Source organism: Balaenoptera borealis (genome assembly GCF_965194805.1).
Source record: "Balaenoptera borealis genome assembly, contig: HAP1_SCAFFOLD_395, whole genome shotgun sequence".
Taxonomy (NCBI): domain Eukaryota; kingdom Metazoa; phylum Chordata; class Mammalia; order Artiodactyla; family Balaenopteridae; genus Balaenoptera; species Balaenoptera borealis.
Window position 1 is genome coordinate 158,188 of NW_028123798.1, and position 16,132 is coordinate 174,319.

A 16,132-nucleotide genomic window follows, 5' to 3' on the forward strand; every position below is an offset into this window, starting at 1 on the left:
TGGGGTATAGTTGCTTTACATTGTTGTGTTTTTGAAATGATCTTCCAACTCTCGGTTTTGACATATCTATCTGTTCTTGGTGGGGAAAAAAACCTTTTGGCTAAAAATTTCTGATGTAGGAATAAATCCCTGTCTGACTGAATTCTTTGGATTTTCATGGCCGGGTCCACAAATTCTCCAGGACTAGGACTCTTGTGAAATATTAAATTTATTTGTAATTCAATTTTAAGTTATAAGGGGCACATTAAGTGAAAATATAAAAGGAATAAAATAATTGAAGCACCAGATTTTACAGTGTTTCGAGAGAGAGGGTTTCTGACCTTGTGAGTTCATCAGTGTGAATCAAAGTTAAGGCTCTGCTGAAGTGTGTCCCACATTTATCACATTAAGGTTTCTCTCCAGTGTGAGTTTCTGGTGTATTTAAATGTGAGGCTCCAGTTAACTATCTTCCACATTTATAACATATATAGGGGTTCACTTCAGGGTGAGTTTTCTCATGTCATCTAAGGTTACAGCATTGCCTGAAAGCGTTCCCACATTGATGAGACCTGCATGGTTTCACTCCAGTATAAATTAGCTTATATTAATTCAGTGATGAATAAAGGCCGAAGGCTCTTCCAAATTGATTGCAAGCAGAGGGTTTCTGTCCTGTGAGAGGACACTCATGTGGCGTGAAAGTTGAGTTCTATGTGAAATCTCCTCATATTGGTTACATTCAGTGGGCTCTTCTCCAGCGTGAAGTCTCTGCTATTGATAAGGAAAAGAAAGACTGTTAAAATTTGCTCACATAAAATTCATTTCTTTAGTTCACTACACGTAAATTCTAGGCTGCTCCCTCAGTGATGGTCTCCACTAACTACCCCCCTACCGTGGAATTTATATTCAAATAGAGTCTCACTTTCCTGAATTCACATAGATTTTTTTTATTTCGTAGCCTCTCACTGCCATCGTTTTCTGATTAAGTTTTAGGTCTTCTTTATTTTTCAAACACTATATACATAAGCTACATTTACGCAACTGCCCTGTTGAAACTCAAGGTACAGTTTGTCTTTTGGGCAATATGGTTCCAAATGCAAACTATTCAATAACCTCTGCTGGGCCAGCGTTTAAGTCCACTTTCAGTCAGGTGGTTGTGCCGAATTCCTCTTACCCTAAGATCATGTCTCTAATGTGGACAGCGGGGTTCATCCCCATAAACTTACTGTTGACCCTCAGATAAATGGGTTCTTCCTGAAGCTACCGTCTGTGAACATTTTTAAAATATTGATCTTTAACACAGAGAAAAGGTATGAAATGGAGGAATATACCAGTAATTGGAAACATATTATAAGATATTGACAATTAGAATATATCTTTAAGGGTAAAACAAACAAAAAATAAAATCGGTGGGATGTTGGCGACATCAAGTTGAGGAAAAGCGCTGAAAGGGAGGGACTGAAACAGTGGGCGCTGCGTTGAAGTTTAGCACCAGTAACAACAGAGTCATCGTTTCCTCTACGGCCAAGGAATATGCAGAAGGTTAGATTAATAAGATTGATACGTTCACAGAATTGTGGCACTATTGGAGGGATTTTTCTACATTGACTTCAACAAGATTCCAGAGACATTCCACTCAGAGAAACCTGCAATTGACATTACCCCAATTCTGGATGAAGTTCACAGTCACATGTCTTGAAAGTCACTGATTCCTAAAAACATGCTGGACATTCTGGTTCAGGCTGCCTCATCTCCCCAAATGTCCGGAGGTGATGGTCGAGGGTGACAATACTGAGAAAGGCAGCTGTGTGTATCAAAAGCTCAAACCCTGTTTGACGTCAAGTCCAATGTTCCTCTGGGCTGACTTGGCCTATGCCTTTCAGATGCATCACAGAGATGGGCACACTCTGAATACAGAGTGACTTTCATGATAAAGGAGCATCACATGTGGGGTGGTGTGAAATAACCTGCACAGTCCACAACAGAATGTTAATTCTGAGCTGACTGGCAATTAAAAAATGTGTACTTGGGAATTCATAAATATCCCTGCTCCCCACTACTTTCAGTTAAATCTACAGACTTAGCACAAGGCAGGCAATATACATGTTCCGCCACTTATCAGCAGTGACTACAGGCAAAGTATTCCCCAATACAAACCTCACTGTTCTCATGTGGAAAATACTTTAATAACCTCTCAAGAGAGTTGAGTGATTAAATGAGCTGACATGACATGTTTGAACATAACAAAACAATAAATAAAAGCTACAGGTGAATTAGTCATTAAAAAGTCAGAGAGTCTTGATGCAATGTCCACCATTTTGTGTGAGTGAACAGACTGTATATACAACGTGGGGTCCGCAGTTGCTGCCTACATAAACTCGACACATACCATGCATTCATCACCAGATATGAGGAATGATGGGCTCAACTTCACAAGCCAGTGGTCCCGGGGTTGCCAAACTGTAAGATGATCCCCGACTGACCTTTCCTGTGGGTTGAGGTTCCTATTTCCCTCCTCGTTTCCTGGGACCTCACCGCTTTGACTATCATTGTGTCTCCTGTAGCTTCCTCCTGTCTTCCCTGCTCACAGACTAATAGGAGACTCTCGATGGTTCAGGCCTATCCAGAGCTTCAAATATGGCCATAATTTTCTAAGTTTTCCTCTACCTACTATATCCTCCTCAATGCATCAATTAAGGAAAAAATGCTTTCTGTAAAGTGCTGCCAGTTTCTGAACAAATGTTACCTAAACAGGGGGGAAATGGCTGGTTTGGAACAAGAATGAAAGGGAGTATTTTGTTTTGACTTTTTAGAGTTTTCAAAATAGTCAATTGTATTCTGAGAAAACAGATTAAAAATTGGAAAAAAAAAAAAAAAAAGCAAAATTGGCTCCACTCTGCCCTCTGGGCCGGTCCTGCTGAAGGGCTTCCTCTGTTTCTCCTGCTCCCTCAGCCCTGCACAGCCGTCTAGCCAGCACCTCTGACCCTGGACGTATTGAACTTAGCCGTCCACACACCTCCTTCCCTTCCAGGCCTTGAACTTCTGCTCTTGCTCATCCCTCCACTTGTGTCCATCACATGACAGAGCTCACTGCATCACAGACTCGCTTATGGAGTGAGTCGCACCCCCATCAAGACCATGGCTGAGGGAAGAGAAATACAACCTCTCATGTGTCCTCTTTACCATCACTGCCTCCATGGAGTCTGGAGCACGTCGTTGTGTAAATGTTGGAAAGGAGACGGTTGCTGTATTAGTGCTTGCCCTACTCCACGATCCTCACAGAGATGCCAGATGACAGGACTAGTGCTCAAAGCCTTGACTCCATCCTGGATACACTTAGAGCACTCAGTCCAAGTGGTGGAAACAGAGTTACTATTTCAGGAGAAAGAGCACGTCCCCACTCAGTTGGGGACACATTGTCAAGAATTCAGCTGCTAGTATCCTCTCTCAGAGACACTGCTTACTCTAAGCAGGCAAATCGAAGGAAAGACAAGAAAGCCATGAGACTTGAATCGTATCTAGAGTTTTCAAACGTAACAGTCATGAATCCATAAACCTTTACCTGGGAATGAACAACCACCTCACCTGCAAATGTGAAGTGGTCTATGAGAAATGAGGAGTAACCTTGTTTCCCAGGGTCAAACTAGGAAGGCTTTGACTACTGCTTCTCATAAGTGAAATATTAGTATCCCAAATTTACTTATTATGAAATAAAAATCGAAAAGTTTTTAAACGTAATTAACCCATGATATTCCAAGTTATTATTCAGTTTCCTCCCTGACCCCAAATGCTAGGAGAACCTCCAGTGCACTGACCCCACTCTCCAAACATCTGTGCCAACCTGTCTTCATGTTTATTCCAAACTAATCAAATTAAGTAATTTCAACATATAGTTATGAAGACCAACAATTTCCATGTTCCTCTTTTCATATTCCTTCCAAATTCTTCACATCTGCTGATCAAGATTCCAATATTGAAGGGCTCCAACTGCGTGCTTCTTCCATGACTGAATCTAACTAGGATATTAAATCTGGTGGGGTTCAGAAATCGCCCAACATCTTTCAAATATCTCTGGCCATTGTACTATATCTAGATAATTAAGTCTTATTCTATGCCTCACAAATATTTCAGACTTTCTCCATATCTTTTGATTTTTAATCATTCTCAGTACTTTCCTCACTTTCCACAAAGGGAATCACCTTCTACTAGACAGATTAATCAGATAATATGAGGAAATTCTTCAGCTCACTGTCACAAAATCTGCAAATATTCCTCATTGTTGACACCCAGTCCCATAGGAAGAATCGAAGAATCATGTCTTCCTTGGCCAAGCCTAATTTCTCCAATTGTATTCTTTTCTCTCCTGCATCCCTGGGAACTTCATGTAATTGATTAGAATTTAAGTATTATTTTCCTTGCTATTAAAATACAAATGCTTTAAAGCACTAAAAATATCTTCCTTGAATGTTTGATATCATCAAAAAACACCAGTCTTTATGTAAAGCCACACAAAACCCACAGCCTGATGGACTGTTTGTAGGTTAAACCCATTTATATAAAGACTGATCCTCTTGCTGCAAATTCTCTTCCCAGAACTGGCCACAATTCACAAAATAGTGAGATATCTGGCCCAAGGCATCAAGATTGCTTTTGGAGGCTTTTAGAATATTAGCAAATTAAAGGAATCACTTATACTTTCCTTACATGTATCGAAGGGGTTAACCTGTTGAGAAGGAAAAGCTTGTGTTAGGGAACTTATTCCTGGATTAGATTTATCCTGATTGGCATCCAGATTAAAGGAGTTCTTTCCTCATGATTATAAAATATATGAGGTTATCAGATCTATTAACAGGAGCCGACAGACAATTCTATGCCTGATTCTATAGAAAGAGACTAAAACTTTGACCTCGGGAGTGTGGAACTGCATACTTAAGTAAAGACACAAACACAGTTTTCCCACACATTTTGTTTCTGGTGATTACTAAAGAAAAATTTCCGCAGGAGGAATCAAAGTCATTTGTTAGTCAAGGAATTTTTAATCTAAAGATGGTTGTTTAATTTGATTAAAGACCTTTGGTCACAGGCCATCTGAGACTAGATTAGGTTACTGTGTACATGGAATTTCTGTGGATTTACAATTCATATGTAATAGTCAAGAGATACTTGCTTTATGTCTCTACAGTTGACTTTTCTGCAATTAGTCCAGAGAGGAAAACAGGAAAAAAAGAAAAGAAAAAAAAAAAACAGACGAGTAGAGATATCATGAAATATTAGATGTGTAGCCTGTAGGTTCTCTTCAAGACAACAGGGAGAGGAGAGTTACTTAGCTAGTAATTTAAAGAAGGAATCTCTGAGGCACTGACATTTAACCTGAAAGTGAAGCAGTGTAAGTGTAGCTGGAACTATGTATGTGGATATCAGGGAGGAGATGAACAGAGATGAGAGCGCTCATTGTAGAGCTAAAATCGATGCTTGGTTCTGTTTGTGTGGTTCTGGGACGTTATGTCAACGACTGAGCCGCAAATAATTAGTGGAGCCACTATCTGAGACTGCAGATGAGAGAAGTAGTTTTTATTTGGGGAGGAAGTTCCTGGCTTCTGTCTGATATGCATTTCATTGTAGGTGCCTGCTTCCCATGCAAGTATGGATGACACCTCAGAAATGAAATCTAGCACTCGTTTTTACGCATTATTATCATAGTGGTAACAGTCGAAGACTGGATAATTATAACAGTTTTCGAAGATGGTGTATATAGTAAAAAGAGAGAAGAAGGCTACAATGGAGTCTTGAGATGTTGAAATAGTATTGTTTGAGGAGAACCGCGCACGGTACACTGGGAGGAACTGACTAGTTTAAAGGCAGTGGGGAGTTTGCGACGTCAGAGGACCTTGGAAATATAAAGATCCTGACGGAGGTCATAGTCCAATTATGCTTGGGTCCAAGTAAAATACTGTGAAACATTCATTGGATTTAATTAGGAGGGATAACTATAATGTTATAAAGGTTTATGTATACGTAGGTCAATAGTAACAGGGAGATCACCCCTAGTAAATCAAACTGTGAGAGGGGCGCCCAGAGATTGTCACTAATCCTGTACTGCTCTTTCAGTTTACTTTGGAAGGAGGAAATACATTGGGCAGGAACTAGAGATAAATTGGTTCAGAGATTTTGTTTCAAGATTGAAGAAACTGAAAAAAGATGAAAGGGAATGGACTGGGAAGTGATGGGTGTTTGTTGGTAGAAGAGCTTCAGTTTCCAATTAATAATAAAACATTCTCCAGAGAGCAGGAGAGAAGGGGATACATTTGGGAAAAATTGGCTTATCCAGGCATAGAAATGACTTTCAGTTTAAATGGAGTGGCATCGCCAATGGGTGAAGATGCAGGAATAGGTGTTGACTTCATGACAGTGAGTTGAAACATTTCTTCAAATTATCTACTTCATCTGCATGGTAGGAGGTGAGCACACTGTTGAAAGTGAGGGAAGGTGAGAATTTCAGGGATTCAAAAAAACAAGGGGAACATTCGAAGTGTATGCAAAGCATGGGAGAATGATTTATGATCACATCCTGGTAGGATGCCAGATATTTATAAAACTGATTGGGAGATACGTATGATAGATGCAGCCATAGGAAGGGCAGATTTTTTTGTCATCTCTGATTGGGGTCTTGATCATCAGCTGTGCTGAGAGGTCAGAGGGACCTGAGAATTGTTCCATAAAACTCAGGAGACATGGGACTTATCGGGAGTCTGGGTCAGTGCACTGGAGGGTTCCTGTGTTGGGAGAACGTAAGCACGGTAGTCATTGTGTGAACAGACTGGAGGGGAAGTGTTGTGATAACAGGGCGGATTCTAACCACTGATTTGGTAGGTGACATATCCAGGTCAAACTTGAATCTGGGATCCACACCTCAACACCAGCATATTTAGGAAATTGAGATTCAAAAACAGCCTGAGCTATGTTTGAATTCTAGCTCTGTCATTTTCTAGCTGCATGATTTTCTCACATAAGCAACATTTCAGAACCTATCTTATGTTACTTGTTAAAAGGTAACTAATCTATAAGTAACAGGGTTGTACTAAAGATAAATAAGGAAACGTACGTAAATCTCAATCACAGGGTCTCAAAAGGAATGTTTTCTCTTTTCAGGATCTCAGGATCAAAGGGTTGTGATCCACCCCTGTTCCTGACACATTATCAGTATTTGTTTACGTAGTAGTTAATGATTAACGTTGACTTAGGTAGCACTTGATAGTTTACACATACTTTCCTATACAAAAATTATGCAATGAAGAATGTTTCTCCCCATGACATTTCGTAAGATAGAACTCCACCTACTATTTCACTAATGTATCTGAAGGTGTCGACTAAATTTCATCCCAAATTAAACTTCGCTCTCTATTTGATGAGTGTGTCTGCCCTGTGTGGATTGTGGTACCCAACAGTGGGCTTATGATGTACATACTCCTGCTGCTTTCCTGTGCAAGGGATTGTTAGCCCTGATTTGTGTGAGAAGACCTTCCAACAAGACATGAGTCCCTGGATTGTTTTCCCCACCATTAAGTAGATGCAAAGCGGCCTGGCCACATGTCCAAGGCCATGGAGGGCAGCAATATGGTTGAGGCTCTCATGTTGCCTGATTCCCACATGGGGACGAACCAAGGTGACTGAGGGCAAGGGCATCCGGGGGATGGGGTCAGGACACAGCAGGGAGGGTGGGGGTTCTGGAGCACTGGGGCTGGTGTTGGAGAAAAAATCCTGGTGCATTTGATCAAGAATTATTTCAGGAAACATTTGAGAGTGGTGCTCTTTCTGTGGAGTCAACATTCCCCAAATGATCATTGTGCGGGTTTCCTGGAGTTTGGTGTAAATCCTAGGAACTGAACATTAATGAAATAACTCTGAAAAAGTAGCTCTAATAAAAGTACAACCCCCAAGGATATTCATTTTTTATTTGTAAATGAAAATATTACTGTCTTGATTATGTGCACCAGCCTACACTGCCTTATTGTTGATCCTGGAGGGGGGGGGGGTTCACCATATCTCCACATGCCTGTGGGTTAGGTGGTAGGGCTCATTCCCAGGTGAATGGTTGGGCATTCATGCCTGGCGTACCTAGCAATGCTTTAAATGCCTGGATTCTCTTGGTTGCTTTCTCTTTCCTCATCTTTATCTGCTCAGTTTCTCATCTGACCCTGCATGAGGATGCAGAGGAGGACAAGTGGTGGCTGAGTTCCTGACAATGAAACAACAGGTGAGAAGAGATTTATTTTTATTCTTGAATTGGTCCATCTTTTGCCAAATGGTCAGGTTTCTCCTTTTGGCCTGGATCTTCTAAGTGCACCCATGAAATACTAATGCCAGTTATGTTCACCACCCTGTTAGGGAGACTGATGTGGAAATAATCTCCTTCCGTCATTCACACCCACTTGTTCCAGACTCCATTAAGGCTGTGACTTCAGAGAACAGATGGGAGAGCTTTTCACTAAAAACTATAAATACAGCCCTTAGGCTCAGTAAAGAAAAATTCCCTAATTACTATGTGAATGACTACAACGGCCTTAGGTGTGTGGTATACACAGGTGCTAGTGATGAGAGAAACAAGTTTCCAGACCGGGGCGAGCAGATGTGTCATCAGGTGAGTGCAGTGTGAAAGGTGCTTGGGTGGAGGTGGGTGCTGGGCAATAAAGAGTAATGAATTATTTACTATTTCTAATTTTTAAAATACTAAACTTTTTATAGACTATATTTGAACATTTTTATATCTACAAAAGAAGATAAATAAAATTTCCTTCCTAAGCTTCTTCACAATAACTCAATTATCCTATGTGCACTTTTCTTTTTAAAGAGTTTTCAATTTATTTATTATTTATTTATTTATTATTTTTGGCTGCGTTGGGTCTTTGTTGCTGAGCACGGGCTTTCTCTATTTTCGGTGAGCGGGGGCTACTCTTCATTGCGGTGCGCAGGCTTCTCATTGTGGTGTCTTCTTTTATTGCTGAGCACGGGCTCCCAGGCTCATAGTTGTGGTTAACAGGGTTGGCCGCTCTGAGGCACGTGGGATCCTCCCAGACCAGGGATCAAACCCTTGTTTCCTGCATTGGCATGCGGATTCAACCACTACGCCCCCAGGGAAATCCTTCCCTCTGTGTTCTTTACCTTTGTTCAAACTAGAAAATTGAATCTAACATATGCAGATTATTATTTTCTTAACTGTAACTGTGTATTGAGGAGAAAGTGTATGATAGAATGAAATGTAGGGCACTGGACAGCAAATGACAGATTAGGGAGCTCCAAGCCCTCACTCCCCGCCAGTGACATCAATACAGCAGCCAGGATATGTCAGCGCAGGGGACCCAAGAAGTGGCAACAACGATCTCTTTTCTGCTCCCACCACTCTCAGACCTGGCAGGAGTATGGATTTACTGCCGATATGTGTGTGTGTGTGTGTGTGTGTGTGTTTCTTTTTTGTTCGTGCCACAGCTGGACTTGCTGATTGAGCCTGCGTGTTTTAAGAAAGCAATGGCCATGTTGCGCTAACAATACAGTGGACCCTCTGTCGCTCTTGTGTCTTTGGGAGTTGAGTGCACACAAAGTTTGTAGGATGGATCCAGGCGCAAACTTCCAGTTGTCCCCTTGGCTCATATCTGCTATAAAACGGGAATGTTCTTCCCTTGGGATATCAGCTCAAAGCTTTTGCAGAGAAAGACTGCACAGGTGTAGGTTGGGGCCAGCAACCCTCGGCATGGACGACTGCGCAAACCAAGTGAATTGTTAGGGGCTCCTGATATGAGGAAACAGGCCGAGGACATAGGGAGCCCAGGCCTGCAGAGTGAAAGTTCTACTTGCCTGTAGGTGGCTCTGGGTGTGGGTGGAGGAGAGACATTGAGGGACTGAGATGCCAGCTGCCTGTCCCAGGAATGCAGAAGGAGGGGGCAGAAAAGCAGGAAGTGTGGCTCATGTTTGTCTCTGACACTCTCATCTTTCTGGCTCTTGACCCCAGGCTATAAGGAGGAATTTATTCTTGTTTTTCAAAGTGCTTTACCTATTCCAATCCTTTACTTTTCCATTTACTTTTTCCAAAAGATATATATAAACTTGCTATTTTCATTAAACAGTTTGTCATCAACATTTTTTCCAAGTCAATATCTATAGATCTAGCTCCTTTAAAAATATATCAATAAACCAAAGCACAAAGTGATAGTACTGTATTGTCTGAATGTACTTGAAATTTACTTACCTGGTCCCTCTTAATGGCTGTTTTCTAAATGTTCTGTTCTTAAGTAATACTGATATCAATATTCTTATTACACATGTATTTGCACAAGTGTTCCCACCCACTCACTTCTTGTCATTTGACTTTGCTTGTGGAATATGTAAAGATTAATTAGGTGGTCAAGTTATCAATCGTTTCCTTTATGGCTTCTGGGCCCTGGATTTTATGTTTTAGTAACATCTGCACTCTGCAATTACAGAATAAAATGTCATCCGTGTTTGCTATTGGTACTTTCATGGTTTCAGTTTACAGTTCACGCAGTCCATCCCTCTGCAGAATTTTCCTTGTTTACAGCGGCCGGCGGCCCAGGAATAGCGTGAAGAGCGCGTCTCCCTCGCGGCAGCCTCCCGGCAACATCCTCCCAGCTCCTCGTCCCCCGTGTGCTGCCGGGGTCGCGCCGTGTCGTGCCGAGCCGCGAGCTAGCTCCGAGGCGGACGCCCCGAGACGAGCTCGGGCGTTTGGACGGCCCGCGCTGCACCCTCGCCGTTCGGCGATCGGGATCCGGCCCGGGGACGTTCGAGCCGGTTGTCGGGCGCCACCTGGCGGCCGCTTTTATATCGTCCCTTGTCTCCGGAGCTTCGGCGATCTTCGCGAGGGCTGAGACTCGGCCGCCGGGCGCGGGGCAGAGTTCCGGGAGGCCGGCGACGCTGGTGGCGTCTATCCCGGTGGCTCCGAGGCCTGTGCGCCTCCTGCTGTCGCTGGAGATTGGGCATGCAGGTTTATGAGGGTGTGACCATTGCCGCACTCCCGGGGGCGATTTGGGGGTTGCCTGGCTTGGTCGACCAGCATCCGTCCGTGCCCCTCCAGCCGCGGGGATCGACCGAACTCGACCCGACCTGGGCTGGTCGCCGCGTTGTTAAGGGAGAGGGCCTTCCGAGCCCTCTGGAGCGCCTGAGGCTTGATGGTCCTTCGTTTTAAGTCACTTTAGGAACGTTTTCTACCACCTCGGTTCCCCAGCGTCCCACTTCGGGGGTGGGGAAGGACCCGAGCCCGTGCGTTGAGGCCGTTGAAGGGCGCGACGTGCTTGTTGGCTGGGGCGCTTGGATCCCGGTCTCCGGGGCATGGGCGCTTCCTGCTCTCGAGGGATTTGGACGTGCAGACCTGTGTAATGTGAGGCCCGCGCTGCGCTCCCTAGAAGTCGTTGAGTGGTGGTCTGGGAGGTTCGACCGGCACTCCCTGGTGCCCTCTGCCCGCGGGGAACGCACAGGTTGCTGCGCGTGGTCATGAGAGGGTATCCGTGCACGGCGTCGTCCTCCGTGTGTCCCGGTGGTCGTACTTTCGTTTTCAAAGTTTCGCTTTGGGGTGGCTGTAAGTCTCCTATGGACGTGGACGGCGCCAAGTTTCCGCCGGCCTTCCCTCTGGATCTCGTTCGCCCTAATTCCCAAATTTCTTTCGGCAGTGGGTACGGCCCGGATGGCGAAGCGAAGAGGCACTGGGAGGGCGACCGCTTCCTCCCCGTCTTCCTTCCCAAGGGACCGCAACGCCCCGGCCAGTAGGGCGCCCATTGCGTCGTCCCGGCCGCCTTGTTGACCGGTGCGTCCTGTTCCCGTCGACGTAGCTCCTCCCCGGCGGCCTCTTACTCCGAAATCCGCGAGAAGCGGTCACGAGGCTGCGCGGACAGGATTCCTCGCAGGCCGAAGTGCGTCTACGGGGGAGCGCCCGGCGTCCCCTCTTCTGCTGGCCTCGTCGGCGAAGCGCTTGTGTGTCGACCACACAGAGGTCCCCTCACCGCAGGTGGCGACACAGACAGTCGCGGGCGTGCGGTGAGGGCGCTCCAGGCGCAGCCACGGTCCCGCCTGGGGCTTGGTGGTCGGAGAAGCCTAACAAATGGGGAAATGGGGAGCTTCTTGGGGCGTCTGAAGATGGTCGGAGGAGGCCCGAGGCCGGGCGCGGTCGTGGGTGGGCGCGGTTGTCAGAGGCTCCACGAGAGAATCTCGTCCCGGAATGGACTCTGAATGCGCGTGTGGACGGGAGACAACCCGGAGAGAGAAATGGGACCTGTGGTGGACCCAGAGGGGACGAGTGCAGAGGGATGGAGGCGCGCCTTCTCTGGCGTGCCTTCCAGATCTATCCCGGTGGTTTTCCCTCCATTTGGTTGTTATCTGGCCGTCCGCTACTGCAAGGCCGACTAGATGGCCATAAAGAGGTGTCGTGGCAAGAAAAAATTTCAGTGACTTGAGAATTTGTTTTGAGATCCATTAGTGTAGACACTGGTGAAATGAGAAGTTCTGAGACCTACAGAACTGAAAAGTACTACTATCGTCGTTACTCAACATTATTGTAATTATTACCATTGTTTGTAATTAGCGATAGAACTGAGTAAAGTTGATTCACACAGTAGCTGATTAATTGAAGATGATCAAAGAGGGGTTTCAGTATTTCTGAATCCTCCTAAATGGGCAGAGAGCAAGGTGGAGACAACAGGTATGTGCAAGTAAGGCTGTGATGGATGTGGGAATAAAGGGCAGTGCTGAGAAGAAAGATTATGGAGGATTTCTGAGGTAGAAGAGGTTGGAAAGCATTTTTAAACACATGTGGGGGGATAGAGCTGATAGGTTGCAGTTTAAAAAAAGAGAAAGACTCATTGCTAGTCTCTGCAGAAGGATTCAGCCAACAGAGTATCTTTAACATCTTATCAAATGTCAGTTAAAAACACTCCAGGTTGGGCTTCCCTGGTGGTGCAGTGGTTGAGAATCTGCCTGCCAATGCAGGCAAAACGGGTTCAAGCCTTCGTCTGGGAAGATCCCACATGCCACGGAGCAACTAGGCCCGTGAGCCACAACTACTGAGATAGCGTGTCTGGAGCCTGTGCTCTGCAACAAGAGAGGCCGTGATAATGAGAGGCCCGTGCACTGCGATGAAGAGTGGCCCGCACTTGCCCCAACTAGAGAAAGCCCTCGCACAGAAACGAAGACCCAACACAGCCATAAATAAATAAAAAATAAACCCAAAAAGTTAAAAAAATTAAAAACAAAACAAAGAAACACTCCAGGTTATAAATCCTTTAGAAACATATACTACACATTTGCTAGCAGCAGAATAATGCATGCCAAGGTTATGAATGACTGCGCTGTTTGTAATATAGATTATTGAATATCAGCGTTCATCCCAACGTGGATTGGCAAAGTGCATTATAGTACGTCATCCATTCAGTGCACTGTCGTGCAGGAAACTATATCTTGATAGAGGGTAATTTGCAAGATATTGTCAAATGAATAAAAACAAGATATAACAGAACACCGTGCTTATTAGTATTCTATTTGTGATTTTAAATAGGGTGCCAAGGAGAAATATATGTTCATACTTGCTTGTATGCACATAAAGACACCCGGGAAGCATGCATGGGAAAACAGATACATGGTTACCTGTGGAGGGCCAGGGCTCCGGGGCAAAGACGGGGGGAGGTGGTGGGGGGCACAATGTAATGCAAAGTATTTTATATTTTCAGGACCTTCAACCATGTACATATGTATTATAACCTCTCTAGAAATTCAAGAAATTGAATTTCTTAAACCTCCGAAGATTAAAATGCATTTACTATTTCTACCAACTCTGAGTACATTTCAAGTTTGTTTTACCATGGAGATTTGCCTGCTCTAAAATGTCTACTCAAGCCTTCCATGGTGATTTTGACTATTTTCCTTTACTTTGGTAGGAGACAAAGAAAACCAGGGGAATCACGGCTGTGTAGTTCATCAGTCCCCCCCGTGGTTCCCCTGCTTTTTTGTCCTTTCAAATACTTTATACGCTGTGTGTTTTCGGTGCTATTTTCATAATTTTTATTTGCAAGAAAGAGGAATATAGGAGAAATAAAGCTGTATTAGGGTTTTGCTAGGGTTGCCAGAACAAGATACTGCAGACTGGGAGGCTTAGTTAATTTTCTCACAGCTCTGGGAGTCCAAGATCAAGGTGTCCACAGGTTCAGTTTCTTCTGAGGCCTTTCTCCCTCGCTTGCAGATGGCCGCATTCTTGCTTCCTCCTCACAGGGACTTACCTCTATGAGCTGAGTGTGCATGGCTGTGTCCTAATCTCTTCTTATAGGGGAACAGCTCTGGATTAGGGCTCACCCATATGACCCATTTTCACTTAATCACCTCTCCTAAGGCCCTATTCCCAAATACAGTCACATTATGGAGGTACAAAGGTCTGGACTTCAACATATGAATTTTATAGGGTTCCAGTTCAGACCTTAAGGGCAGCTGCTCCCCGTTGGTTGAAGCAGAAATCTCAGAGGAGAGAGGAGTCTTCCCACATGGCCTAGAACTTCTTGACCCAGCCAAGTCATGACCATAAGCCTGATTCCCTGTTGTTTTACCTCATGTCTCTCTTACTGAGAGTGTAGGTCAGGGAATGAATAAGAAATTACATCCTCAGTACATTGTCACTAGATATTTCAGCGTTTTGGAGGCCAGGTGTTCACAAGAGTAAAGAAGTTATGTTTTGCTCAGCAAGTTCTTGGCCTTGGAAGGTACACAACGCACTGAGGAAGCAGCCTGTGTCTCCCATATGCTGAGCAGGCCACAGACACAGGAGCAGGAGACAGCCATTAGAGGCCACAGCCTCACTGGGAAGCAGCTGCATCACCAGTTTTGCTCAATCAGATCTGTGTTCTAGGTGCTGAGCTTGAGGAGGGCGTCAGTCCTGGGACACTGTGGACACGATGCAGAAAAATTAAACCCAGAGTCAGACTTAAATAGAAAAAAAGTGAGATATTAAATTTTATTGCCTCCACTGAGCTATAAACTTGGTGAAGGCGGTAATGTTATACATTTCACCTCTTAGTCTCCAGAAAATTTCACATGCTGGAATCCTGGAGACTCTCAATGAATATTTGTTACTTTAATGAGTGGTGTGTGAGAGAGCTACCTGATTTTTATTGAAGACTGTTGTCCTATGATAATTTATCTATGAAATCCAGAACACTTGGGAGATATGTTTTCCTTTAATTATCTGATGGATACTGTGGACCCTCCACCTAGTAATGCACATGCACAGACACAAACACATCGCTGCAACGACATCAAGTGTTTCCCTCTTTTCAAGCTCATAGACCAATCCATTAGCATTCTATATGTATGGGCTTTATAATGGTTTTGTGTGTGTGTGTGCACATCAAGAAGGAAAAAGTAATCGATTTGAAGGGAGAGAACACACCAATGTAGCTCCTCTCTCTCAACCCAACCTGACAGCAGATAAACTTATGACATAGGCATTCTCCACGGGGACCATCTCTTTTCCCAAGGTCTTTACTTATTTATTTTTAACATCTTTATTGGAGTATAATTGCTTTACACTGGTGTGTTAGTTTCTGCTTTATAAACAAAGTGAATCAGCTCTACCCTGGTCTTTATTGATTAGCACCATTCTCATTGGAGCAAGAATGGAACTCGGGAGGGGGACCAAGTCCCTCTGACTTCCCTGGCTCACGGTGCAGAGGGTGGGAGGGGCGCCCCAGCCCCTGCACCCACCCCCGGTTACTCCCTGCAAAGTAGGGGCCACAGCCTTGGCAGCAGAAGCAGCAGAGCCACTCCTCTCCTCTTTAGCTTACTGTTCTCATGGAATACCTTTTCCCATATTTTCACTTTCAGCATATGAGTGTCCTTACTTCTAAGTGAGTCTCTTGTAGACAACATAAGTTGGACCCTTTTTATGTCTAGCTTGTCCATCTTTGTTTTTTAACTGATGAGTTTAAGCTATATACATATATATAAATTACTGATATGGAATGACTTTTAATTGCCAATTTTTCTGTAATGTCATATAGCTTTTCTGTCCCACATTTTCTCCCATACTGACGTCCTTTGTGCTTACTTTTTGTACTCATTTTAAAAATTTATTTATTTGGCTGTGCCAGGTCTTAGTTGTGCCATGGGGGACCTT

At 44.2% G+C, this 16,132-nt stretch overlaps 1 long non-coding RNA gene across 1 annotated transcript; it reads left to right on the plus strand.

Annotated features, from left to right (window-relative positions):
- The first annotated feature begins 754 nt into the window (after window positions 1-754).
- LOC309621399 lies at window positions 755-13,484 on the plus strand. The gene is made up of 2 exons (XR_014239988.1): window positions 755-12,913; window positions 13,245-13,484. It is a non-coding gene; the product is annotated as an uncharacterized lncRNA (long non-coding RNA).
- The last annotated feature ends 2,648 nt before the right edge of the window (window positions 13,485-16,132 follow it).